This window comes from Mustela nigripes, chromosome 15 (genome assembly GCF_022355385.1).
Source record: "Mustela nigripes isolate SB6536 chromosome 15, MUSNIG.SB6536, whole genome shotgun sequence".
In the NCBI taxonomy this organism is placed as follows: Eukaryota; Metazoa; Chordata; class Mammalia; order Carnivora; family Mustelidae; genus Mustela; species Mustela nigripes.
The window spans coordinates 36,765,159-36,778,637 of NC_081571.1; the positions used below are offsets into that span (position 1 = coordinate 36,765,159).

Consider the following 13,479-nt stretch of genomic DNA (forward strand, 5'->3'; position numbering starts at 1 on the left):
ATAAATAAACATCAATGTGAAAGAAAGAAAGAGAGGAAGGAAGGGAGCGAGGGGAAGTGAAGGGTCAGGAAGGGAAAGGAAGGAAAGGAAAGATTTGAACGGTCTCTAGTATCTCCAGCTAGGATGATGGGTGGAGGTCTTCCCTTATAAAGTCTTTAAAGACTAGGAAAGGTGGCTGGGTTTGGTTTGTTTGTTTGTTTTCCAAATAAGTGGACACCAATACAAAGTTATAAGGAACACAAAGAAAAACAGAAGTGTAATCAATTAGAGGAACAAAATAAATACTCGAGAAACAGACCCTAAAGAAAAGAAGATATATGAATTCCTAGACAAAAAGAAGACATGAATTAGTGTACAAAAAATTGAAAATGACAATCAAAAGGATGCTTACTGGGTTCAAGGAAGTGACACATGAACAAAATGAGAATGTCGATAAAGAGATGGAAAATATAAAAAAGAAAGAAATTTGGATTTGAAAAATGAAATAAGTGAGCTGAAAAATTCAACAACTGACTTAGAAAACAAAAGAATAAAAGGTCATTTGAAATTTTCAGTCAGGAAAGCAAAAAGAAAAAAAAAATGAGTTAAAAAAAGGATAGAAAAGCTAAAGGACTTTGTAGAATACAGCCAAAAAGACCAATATACATAGTTTATGGGTGTCATTGAAGAAGAAGAAGAAGAGGGAAAGGAAGGGGAAGAAAGTTTATTTGAAGAAATAGTGGCTGAAATTTTCCCAACTCTAGGGAAGGCAACAGACATCCAGATTCAAGAAACCCAATGATCCAAACTTCTGAATTTAAAGAGATTTATACCGCATAAACTACTTTTAATTTAGCACAAAATTAAAAAAAAACAAAAACGTTAATAATAATTAAAATGACAAAAATTTGTTAATGGATACATAATATAAAACAAAGCAAACCATGACAATAATAACATAAAGTGTGGTGAAGGGAAGTAAAATTGTAGAGTTTCTGTATGTGATTAAGCTTAAGTTGTTATCAGCTTAAAATAGACTGGATAGAAATAAAAAGGATCAAAAGAAACTAGTATAAATAATTATACATCAACAAATTGATTTGCTAACAGATATCTGGAAGATATGAAAAAATTCTTAGAAACAAAAAACCTAATGAAATTGGATCATGAAGAAATAGAAAATATAAACAGATCAATAACAAAGAAAAAGATTAAATAAGTAATCAAAAATTTCCCAACAAAAGAAAGCCCAGGACCAGGTGGTTGTACTGGTGAATACTACCAAACATTTAAGAATTAATGTTAATTCTTCTCAAACTCTTCAAAAATCTAAAGCAGAAGGAATATTTCCAAACTCATTTCATAAGGCTAGCACTACACTGATACCAGAGCCAGGTAAGGCCATTACAAGAAAGGAAAACCGCAGATCAATAACCCTGATAAATATAGATGCAAAGACCTAAACAAAGTACTAGCAAACCAAATACAGAGAGCATTAAAATGATTATACAAGGGGCACCTAGGTGCCTCAGTCTTTAATCGTCCACCTTTGGCTCAGGTCATGATCCCAGGGTCCTGGGATCAAGCCCCACACTGGACTCTCTGCTCAGCGGGAAGCCTGCTTCTCCCTCTCACTCCCCCTGCTTGTGTTCCCTCTCTTGCTTTGTCTCTCTCGGTGAAGGAAATAAAATAAAATCCTAAAATTAATTAATTAAGAAATGATTATACAAGACAACTGAGTAAGATTCATCCCTGGGAGGCAAGGATGGTTCAAAATACCCAAATCAATGAATGTGATATACCACATTAACACAATGAAAGCTAAAAATCACACAATCATCTCAATATAGATGCAAAAAATCATTTGAGAAAATAAAACGTCCATTCATGGAATAAAAGAAAAAAAATCTCTCAACAAACAGTATAGAAGTCATGTACCTCAACATAATAAAGGCCATATATGACAAGCTTACAGTTTACATCATACTCAATAGTGAAAGAGAGCTTTTCCTCTAAGATCAGGAACAAAGTAAGGATGCCCTTACTTTGGGAAATCCTTAGTAACCATGCCCATAGAAACTGCCACTGGCTTTACCACCACGGCCATAACCACCCAAGCCATCAGGAGTACCACCATATCTTCCACTTAATTGTTACCCATTCCCATTCTTCCAAAAGATCCATAACCTCCCTGATTATCCATTCCATCTCTGCCATAGCCTCCCATTCCAGAACCTCCCATTCCAGAACAGCCCCCAGGAGTAGAATTCAAGAAGAGTTCAATGTACCGATGTTGCATGTTATTCTTATCATTAGACATGGCAGCTAGAGCATCTTCATGTGTCACAGATTCTACATCTACCTCTCCTGTTGCTCCGCCATCAGCTCCAATATCACTATGCACTCTTAATAGATTTAGTGGTGAGAAGAAATTAGCAATGTCATTTTCAGTTGCACGAAAAGGTAATCCTCTCATATGTACAAAATGACCACCATGAAAACCCGAACTTGCATCACCAGCTCCACCATAGCCATGCCCTCCCATATCTTTTCCATTCATTCTGTCATCAAAGCCATCATTTCTGTAGCCATAATTATTATAGACACCATAGTCATCAAAACCTCCATAACTTCCACACCCAGCTCCACAATAACCCTCTCTTCCTCCTACCAGTCTATCATATGATCCTGGTCACTGGCCCAGCAATCTTCTTGGTGGATCATAAAATCCTTTGATTTTACTCTGCCACTTCTGAAGGTCTCAATATATCTGTGCCCTATTCTTTCCTTGTGTTTCCCCAGAAAGTAAGGGCAAAGTAAAGGCCTGTTCAATATGTAGTACTAGGAGGAATTAGGGAAGAAAAAGAAATAAAAAGCATTCAGATGAGAAATAAAAAAGTAAACTATCTCTGTTTCTAAATGACATCATCTTATATAAAGAAAATACTAAAAAATCCACCAAAACACTGCCAGAACTAATGAATAGATTCAGTAAAATTGCAGCATACAAACTGTCATGAAAAAAATCATTTAAAAATTGATTCCATATATAATAGCATTAAAAAAAAACCTTCAGAATAAACCTAACAAAAAGGAGGAAAAACTCATCCACTAAAAACTATAATATACTGATGAAAGAAATTAAAGAAGACACAAATAAAAGACATTCCTTGCTCATGAATTAGAAAAGTTAATGTTGTTAAAATGTCCACACTATCCAAAGAAATCTATATATTCAATCTATATATTACATCAAACCTCAATGGTACATTTTACAGTAATAGAAAAAAAATAGTCCTAAAATTCATATGAAACCAGAAAGTATCACAAATAGCCAAAACAATATTGCAAAAGAACAAAGCTAGAGAATCTCACTTCCTGGTATTAAAATATATATCAAAGCTTCTGTGACTAAAACATAATGGTAATGGCATAGAAACAGACAAATAAACTAATGGAATATATTATAAAGCCTAAAAATGAATTCAGGTATGCAGAGTTACTTGATCTTCAACAAGGGTAACAAGAATACATAATGGGAAAAGGATAATCTCTGAAACAAATGGTGTTAGGAAAACTGGACATCCACATAAAAAAGAATGAAACTGTATTCTTATCTTACACCATAAAAAAAATGGATTAAAGACTTAACTGTAAGTCTGAAACTGTGAAACTTATGTTAAAAAACACAGGGAAATGGCTTCCTGACATTGGTCTTGGCAATAGTTTCTTGGGTATGACATCAAAAACACAGGCAATAAAAAGAAAATAGACAAGTGAGACTGCATCAAACTACTTCTGCATAGCAAAGGAAATAATCAACACAATGAAAAGACAACATTATAAAAACAAACGAGATAAAAATATTGGCAAGGGTGTAGAGAAACTGGAAACTCTATACATTGTTAGTAATATAAAATGGTACAGTCAATATGGAAGACACTATGGAAGTTCTTCAAAAAACTAAAACTAAGCTACTATATGATCCAGCAACCTCATTTCTAAATATATATCCAAAAGAACTGAAATCAGAATCTCAAAGAGATAACTGCATCTCCTTGCTAATTGCATTATTCATAACAGCTATGAAGTAGAAACAACAATGTCCATCAACAGAGCAATGGATAAAGAAAATATGTTATACGCATGCAGTGGACTATTATTCAGCCACAAAAAAGTAAAGATTAATCCAGAGGACACTATGCTAAGAAAGTAAGTCAGTCACTGAAAGACAAATATTACATGATTCTACTTATCTAAACTAGTCAAACTCACTGCAGCAGAAAATAGAATGGAGGTTTCTAGAAGCTATGGGAAAGGAAAATAAGAAACTGCCATTAACTGAGTATAAATTTTCAATCACACAAGATAAAAAAAAAGTTCTAGACATCTGCACAACACTGTAATTATAATTAACAATACTTTACTATTCACTTGAAGATTTATTAGGGTAGATTTCATATTATATGTTTTCTACCACAACAAAAAATACTTGAGGGAAAACTAAAACCTTGAGGAAGTTTATAACTGCAAATTTCTATATCTCGAAAGTGAAATAGTTAATACAGCACCTTATAGATATTGTTGGTTATCCAGGTTCTTAGGGTTTTGTTTTGTTTTGATACTGCAATCCTGAACATATTGGTTTGGAATCTAGGTTGTTTCTTTAAGATCACAGGACAGCATGACATTTTCAGGTATTAAATCCAGTTGTGGCATCTGGCTTAGGAAAGTCTCTCATAGGCCTTTTTTGTTTGAAAAGAAATCATTTTCCAGAGAGCACGCCTCAGATTTCCAAAGTCTTATTTGCCAGTAGAGGACTATATGCCACATGCTTTTGCCCTAGCTTCAAGGCTGCCTTGGAAAGTGAGTACCTGGCAATTTCAGACTCTCTGCAGACAGACAGTATCTTCCAGTCAGTAAAACAAAATAAAATAATTAAAATTAAATAATTAATCGATTTCAAAAAGAAATGGGAGCTTGGGAATCATGATTGGGTAGAGTTGGCAACCAATTCTCCTACATACTTCTTACCCTGTGCCATCTTCCACAAAGCAAGATTAAATATTTATGATCTACCAATTATTCTATGGGTTAAGCCTTCAAATTTACTTATACTAAAAATGTAAAAATAAAATGTGTTTTGCATATTTCTTATTAGAACATCTGATCTCTAAAGCTGTTACTGCAGAAAGTAGCAGGGAAAATGAAACAAAATGTAAGATTCTGTCAACCCTGTTAAATTTAGCCTAAAGAAATAAACTTTCTTTTTACGTGATTTCTGCTTGCTAACCTCAAGCACTTTATCAGTATTTCAATTTTCCACCCATGCTTCATCGTTTCTAAGCATTCCTTAGTATATACATTATAGAAAGAATTACAGAGATGGCTTTAGTTGGAAGGAAATGAATCTTGTAGTTCTGGGATTCTCATCTTCATGGGCCCTTGGCAAGGATTTACAATTTTGGATTCTTTTTCTTAAAGAATACCTCCAAAATTATATAAGCATTAGGATATCTCTCTCTCTCTCTCAAATATATAAATAATGTTAAAAAAGCAATGACTTTCAAACTTTTTCAAACTGGTGACAATAAATGATAAACCAGAATAAATATGTGTGTATGTGTGTGTAAACCAATTTGAAACAATGGTTTTATAAGCAATCTTGCCAATCTTGCCTTTACAATGTGCATAACATTATTTTTTAATCTAGCCTCTTCCATTTTTTTTTTTTTTGGAAAATGCTGGTTATGACCAGAAAATTGACTTTAAGATTTACTGATGGGTCTCTCCTATGATTTGAAAACCATATCATCCTACTACCAAAGATCAACAAGGTGCATAATTTAGCTGTCATTAGAATACACTATCATACAACAGACCACCAGACCTAGCTTTTGATATACTACTATACAAGGATCAGACAAGTTTTCAAAAAATCATTTTTACAAAATCTTCAACACCTGCCATTAACAAATATGATGTTGCTAAAAGAGAAAATAATAAAAGTATTGAGATTCAAAATATCTCTATCCCAAATCAGAGGTCAACAAACTTTTTCTTAAAAGTCCAGCTAGTAAGTATATTAGGCTTTATAAGCCATTCCTCAGTTACAACTCCCAATTCTGTCCTTGTAGCATGAATGCAGCCATAGATTATATAAACAAATGATTGTTGCTGTGTTCTAACAAAACTTCATTTAACAAAACAGGCAATAATTTGTCAGTCCTTGTTCTCAACAGACATATCTTATTTGTTTCTCTCATGATAACATACTTTGTGATTATTTATTCATTTATGGATTTGCCTGTTTTTCATATGCTCTCCCCACTAAACTCCAAACTCCATGAGAGTACAGGCCTCCTTTGCTTTTTATCTTTGCATCCCCAGTGCCCAGCCAATAATAAAGACTCAAATATTTACTATATCTCTTGTCAACTTCCAAAAAGGCTAGCAGAATGCTGATTAAGTAGAGCTAGGATTATTTAATTTATGTAATAAAGGACAACACCATGTAGACAGAGTCTTAGCAGTCCTTCCCATAGACATAAAGAGAGGATATTTATTTATAGGTTTTAATATTAAAAATAAAGCCGCTATGAACCTCAATGTACAGGTTTTTGTATGAACAGAAGTTTTCATTTCTCAGGGAAATGTTCAACAATGCCATCTGGGTTGTATGGTTAATTTTATAAGGAACTTGTAAAATATTTTTAATAATGACTATGTCATTCTACAATTCCATCGGCTCGCTTACAGGAAACTTAGTCTCTTCACATACTCTCCAGCGGTTGGTATTTTCATTATATTTTAACATTTCTAGTGGATGTATAGTAACATCTCATCATGGTTTAATTTGCATGTACCTAATGGCTAATGAGGCTGAACATCTTTTCATGGTTCTTATAAAGTGCAGAATTGGTTAAGATTGAACAGATTATGACAGAATTTATAGCTTTGGATTGATTGACCCAACAAAGCCTGAGACTTGAAGCAGAATATTGATAATGGAAACATTTCAGTTAGTTCACAGTCTTGAATTTCATAAACCCATTACAAAAAAGACAAGAATAATGTTTCTTCTCAAACACGGATCAGAAAAGTATGTTCAGTGTAGATAGAGAATATTGTTACTATTTCTAATTAATTGAATGAATATTTGAATGTCACTAATTATTTTTAATTTAACTTATTTTTCTTACATAGCAGCATATATGTAATTAGTAGTCTAAATTACATTAAATTCAGCCATTTGGAAATTAAAGTAGTAAATAATGAAGATACACCCTATATATGGTCCCTCAGAGGCAAATAGGACACCATTAAAACCATTACTTTTCTTAATTTTTTAGTTTAGTTTGCTCTTATAAATAGTGGGGCAAAGTTCAAGCTTCACAAATATGATGATCAAATGAGATACTATAAAAAATAACTTCTGTACATGAGTACTAAATTATGTTATATATACAAAAATATATTATGTATAATATATGTTATATACTTTATCATATATATGTATTATAATACCTATATAAAAATATATGTTATCAGTATTTTTTAGAAAGACTCCTTTTTAGTACAGCATAGCGGTCAGCAAATATTACTAGAGTTGAACTGACAGGTTTAAAACACAGTTTCACTACTTACCAGGTCTTAATCAAATGTCTTTATTTAACTAAGCATCAGCTTCTTTGCTGCAAATAATAAGAACACTTCTCTCAGAAAGTTGTTCCAAGGAATCATAAGTTAGAACCTATTAAGTGCTTCAAAGAATGCTTGACATTGTAACATAATAAATCTTAGTCATTATTAAATTACTAGCTCCTATGTTATACACCAAATCTTTCTGTGGACAATGAATTCTGCAGCAGCAGGAATCAAGACATCCAACTTTGAACTCTGTTGGGGTCTAGCTCAATGACTCAGTCATATGGGATGTCCAACAAATGTTTATTAGCAAATTAGTACTATAATGAATCAATACTATAAGCTTAAGAAAGGATATCAAGTTTTATTTTTTATGAGTATTTTTGTTTGTACTATGAATAATGTATACCATATAATTCTGAAGAATTCAACCTTATCTTCTTTGTTAGTTGCTTTAGGAAGAAGTTTCTTTCATTTCACACTGATATTTTCCACTATTTACTTAAATTAAATTAAATTAATAAGGCTATCTGTTAATATGATAACTATTTGCTCTGTAGACCTGTAGGATAGAGAGAAAGCAGAATTTTTTTTTCTAAATAAAGATTTGGGTATTTCATGGTCCCAAATTTAGAGCTGACCTCAAAATTCTTGAATACTACTTCAGTGTAAATATATAGATTTGGGCAGACTCAAGTAGTAATATTAGCGCTATCATTTGTTTATTCCTCTAAATTCAAATGTTTTTCCAATCCTCAACTTGGCCTTAGTTTGTTTTATTTTTTTATATACTCATGATAATGATTTTTTTTCTTTTATATAAAGTTTTATTGCTTTTTTGTATTTATTTCAGGCTCTAATACAAAAACAATTATGCCAATGTATCTCCACCTCTCTAGGCTTTAAATTGTTTTCATGGCTTTGTCTGTATAATTTCCTCAAACACATCCTTGCTTCCACATTGTCTAGCACTGAGAGTAAAGAGCTGAAAAGATTTTACATGTATGTAATTTAATTTTATACAATCTGGACTCATAAGAAAGAGATATAGCTAGAACATGCGGAGTCTCAATTTCTCCATCTGTAGAACATACATAATAGTAGCACTAACTAATGGAAGTCTTCTGAATATTCAATGAGTGTATAAAAGTAAGGTCCTCAGAAGAGTTCCTATATGTGTTAAATCAATATTAGTTTTAATTAGCATGATAATGATATTTTACTAATTAGTTTTGGTGGCTTATGTTTTATTTTTGGATCTTCAGTTGTAAGTTAGTATAACAGCAAACAGCAAAATGAGGTTTGTAATCAAGAATAGAATCTCCATATGATCTCCCTGATATGAGGAAGTGGTGATGCAACATGGAGGCTTAAGTCGGTAGAAGAAGAATAAATGAAACAAGATGGGATTGGGAGGGAGACAAACCATAAGTGACTCTTAATATCACAAAACAAACTGAGGGTTGCCGGGGGGAGGGGGTTTGGGAGAAGGGGGTAGGATTATGGACATTGGGGAGGGTATGTGATTTGGTGAGTGCTGTGAAGTGTGTAAACCTGGTGATTCACAGACCTGTACCCCTGGGGATAAAAATATATGTTTATAAAAAATAAAAAATTAAAAAAAAAAAAGAATAGAATCTTCCTGGCATATACTATTGCAATTTCAATTTTCTAAGTGGGAACTCAAAATAAATAAATAAATAAGTAAAAGGGCAATCACAAAATTTAAGGGTTTATTTTCCTTATTATCCTTTGCTTCACCTTCATTGAAACCACTCTCTCTTATTATCCATAAAGAGGGACAGATACCTCCATTTAACCTTTGATAAGTTTCCCTCAATATAAGGCAGGGGCACACCATTCCTTCCCAGACAACTATTAAAATAATTTTGTTTTTCTGTAATACTTTGCCTTTATGATGAGCAAAAATGAACACAAACCTAAGTAATATTCAAATGATCCATGTCATTTTTATTATTGCTGATTTAATACACTCTGCAGTTACTGACACATGATATAAAAATTATACCTTAAGCAGCATACGTTAGATAATTTTTCTTTTTTCCTTTTAAGCTTTTTTTTAATTTAATTTATTTATTTGACAGACAGAAATCACAAGTAGGCAGAGAGGCAGGCAGAGAGAGAGGAGAAAGCAGGCTCTACACTGAGCAAAGAGCCTGATGTGGGGCTTGATCCCAGGACCCTGGGATCATGACCTGAGCTGAAGGCAGAGGCTTTAACCCACTGAGCCACCCAGGCGCCCCCAGCTAATTTTTCTTTATGGGAATTGCAGCATGGAAAAAGACTGAGAATATCTGTTATATATAATTATTTATTGTAGAAAATAAGAAAAGCAACATTACAAGCTCTGAAAATAATTTTGTATAGAATCAGTATGCTGGATCTCATATAACCTCAGACACCTTAAGGGAAATTTACTAAAATGAAATTTCACCTGAATATAAATGGAAGGTACAACAAGACAAAAGGTCAAGTGTTTGTGGATTTCTATCACACACATACAGACACAAAAGCAACTTCCAACCCCTACCAGAAAGTTTAAGTCAGTTATTTAGTTATAAGATATTTTACTAAATCACCGACAAATTAGTTCAGAGCTACTAACAAATATCCTCTCTGTCTTATCAGTTGGCCAGAGGGCCTGGCCTCTCACTTCACCTGCCTAGAAATCACTTCCATCTCTCTGCCAACTCAAATGCCATCAAATTTTTAGGATGCAAACAAAACTCACTTTCTTTTTTTTGTTTTTATGGAAACATATTTGAATAATTCAGTCTGGAAGGATTTCTCTTTTTCTGTATTTAAAGGCTAAAACACACAATTTATCATTGGAATGTTTTCTATTTTTAAAATTTCATTTTTCTTCAGTTGTTTCAGGTAATCTTGTCTCCTTGTAGAAAAAGTAGGTTTATAGACAAGGATCATATATTTTACTACTTTTAAATCAACCAGAGATAGAGATATAGTAGTACATGCTCTACTGGTTGATCTCTAAGAGAGCATTTAGCCCATTTAGGTAGCATTTAGCACACTGAAAGGAACAATTTCTTTTTTTTATTATTTATTTTTTATTTTCAGCATAACAGTATTCATTATTTTTGCACCACACCCAGTGCTCCATGCAATCTGTGAAAGGAACAATTTCTTAATATGACTACAGGGAATTTAGAGATCATATCTGCTTTAAAAACCAGAGACTTGTTTCTTACTACTAGGCATTAAAACAATGCCAAGTTTAAAGATTTTCTCTTTTTTCTTCCTCTTTCCCTCATTCTCTCCTTTCTTTCTCCCCTGCCTTCCTTCCTTACTTCTTTGCATTTGCTCTTTACATCTTTCTTTCTTAGGATTGCACTGTTTTGCAATATTTCACTCCAACAATGACATATGTAACAAGGAAGCCAAGACTAATTATATGATTATAAAGAGAATTCTGATGGTCGATCATTAAAATATTGAGTTTCTCTACAAGCAGTTTTTCCTTTTTGTTATCAACATTTCCTCACTATTTTCCTCAGTCAAAGGACATTATTCTAAGAAGAAAAATTGATAAATGTGAAGTTATCTCATGAGCTCATTCAAGAGTGTGACATGCTATTTTTCAAAATACTAACTTTATGTCAATCAATGAGCATTATTGAACATCCTGAGAGACGTCCTAGATGAATGAACAATGGCAATTACATTTTCAACATATTCTTTGGATCAAAGGATAGACATTAGCCAGTTTGCATATTTGTAATATTCTAAATCTGGAAAAGAATAACTATTTTACAGTTGTACAGATGATATATTTCATATAACAGAATTGAATTAAACCATCAAAATCATTTCATTTATAATTTTAAAAAGCTAAACCAACAACTGTACCTGGAAATTTAATTAGAGAAGATTCCTTATCTTGTACATTATTGATAAAAAGTATATAAATGCAAAAATTCCCTTACTTAAGCTTTAACATATATTTGATCTTAATTTTTCTGTTGATCGTTATTGATTTATCCAAGTTTAATTACTATTTCACAATTAATTGCACTGTGTTAATTTGCATGAAAGTATACATAATATATTCAAAAATACATTTTCTTTTTATTCAATATTGCTCACTTATAATACCAAAAATCAATGTATTTATTTAATATAATAGAGTGCAATTTGAATTTATTTTCTGTAACTGAAATGATTTGATTGAAACGGAGTTCAGTGTAGTTTCATGAGACACTTTTCTCGCAATTCTAACAAATTAAGGAAAATGTCTCTTTTTGCTTGTTTTGACTACCAAAAAAACCAACCAAACAAACAAACAAAAACATGTTTAATTTTTCATTTGCTGGCTTTTACATTTAATAGCATATACTTCAGGTCAGCTAAGTAATGTGAAAAGAAGAAATGATCACAGATAGAGAATAGGTTAATATGTAAATGATAGAAGTAGAATAATTATTATATTTTGTCTCAGTAGATGCTTCATAGTTTATAAAGTACATTCACACATGATCTTCTAAGTATGACTGAACAACAACAACAAAAAAAAAATGAAGGGGGGCTGGGGGAATGTGAATTAAGAAGTTCAATGAATAGAATTTGCCTGTAGTGGTATGAAGAATAATGCCCCCTTCACGGATATCCATGCCCTAAACTGTGGAAGCTGAATTTGTTACATTATAGGGGAGCACCATTAAAGCTGAAGCTGGAATTAAAGTTGCTAATCAGCCAAATTTAAGATAAGAGAGATTTTCCAGAATTATCTGGTTGAACTCAAAAGAGTTATTTGAATGTGGAAGAAAGGAGGCAGAAGTAAAGGTCAAAATGATGTGATGCCATAAGGACCCAACCAGTCATTGTTGGCCTTAAAGACAGAAGAAAAGGGCCACAAACCAAAAAACTTAAGCTGCCTTTGAAACCCAGAAAAGACAAGAAAACAAAGTCCCATCTAAAACCTCCAGAAAGGAATGCAGCCCTACTGATATCTTGATTTTAGCCCAGTAAGTCCCATGTCAAACTTTTAACCAACAGAACTATAAGATAATACATTTATATTGGGGATTCCTGGGTGCCTCAGTCCATTAAGCACCTGCCTTCGGCTCTGGCCATGATCCCAGGGTCATGTGATCTAGCACCACACCGGGTTCCTGGGTCAGCAGGGAGTCTGCTTCTCCTTCTGCCTGTACTCCTCCTATTTGAGCTCTCTCTCTCTCTCTGACAAATAAATAAAATCTTAAAAAAAATAAGTTTATATTGTTTAAGCCACTAAGTTTCTGGAAATTTGTTATGGCATCAATAGGAAACTAATATATCAGCATCCCACTTGTACTAGCTGTAATCACATTTATTCTCCAAAGTTAGAATCTTTGTGCCTAGCAAAAATAATTTTAAAATTATGTTCACTCCTTGATTTATTTGTGAATTTAGGGAGAATTTGAACTTTTATATTGTTAACCACTGGAATCTTTATTTAGAGAAGACATTTTCTTTATTTTTGAAGCCATTCTCACAACTCAGTTGAATTTTTCTTTCCACTTAGAAACTTCTACATTTCTTAGTATAGTTTATCTTCTGTATTTTAATTGTTGTTATTGCTGTAAGTGATGTTTTCTTCTATTATACTTTACTTGGTTTTAACTGGTGTTAATATTTGTGTATTCATTAGAGTCAATAAAATATCTCATTTTTTGGTTTACTTTAAGTAATTTTTCAGTTGAATCTATTATAGCTTCAGGTTATAATAATATCCTTAACTAATGAAAATTTTCCTTCCTTTTTTAAAGTATATTTCTCATTTCTTTTATCTCTAATTGTATTCATTGGTACTTCCAGAACAAAGTTAAGTGATGT

General features: G+C 32.5%; 1 pseudogene; it reads right to left on the reverse strand.

The window, feature by feature from the left end:
• Nucleotides 1–2,036: 2,036 nt before the first annotated feature.
• The window catches only part of LOC132002656 (heterogeneous nuclear ribonucleoprotein H3-like), a 40,126-nt pseudogene continuing 28,683 nt past the window's right edge, over nt 2,037–13,479 (reverse strand).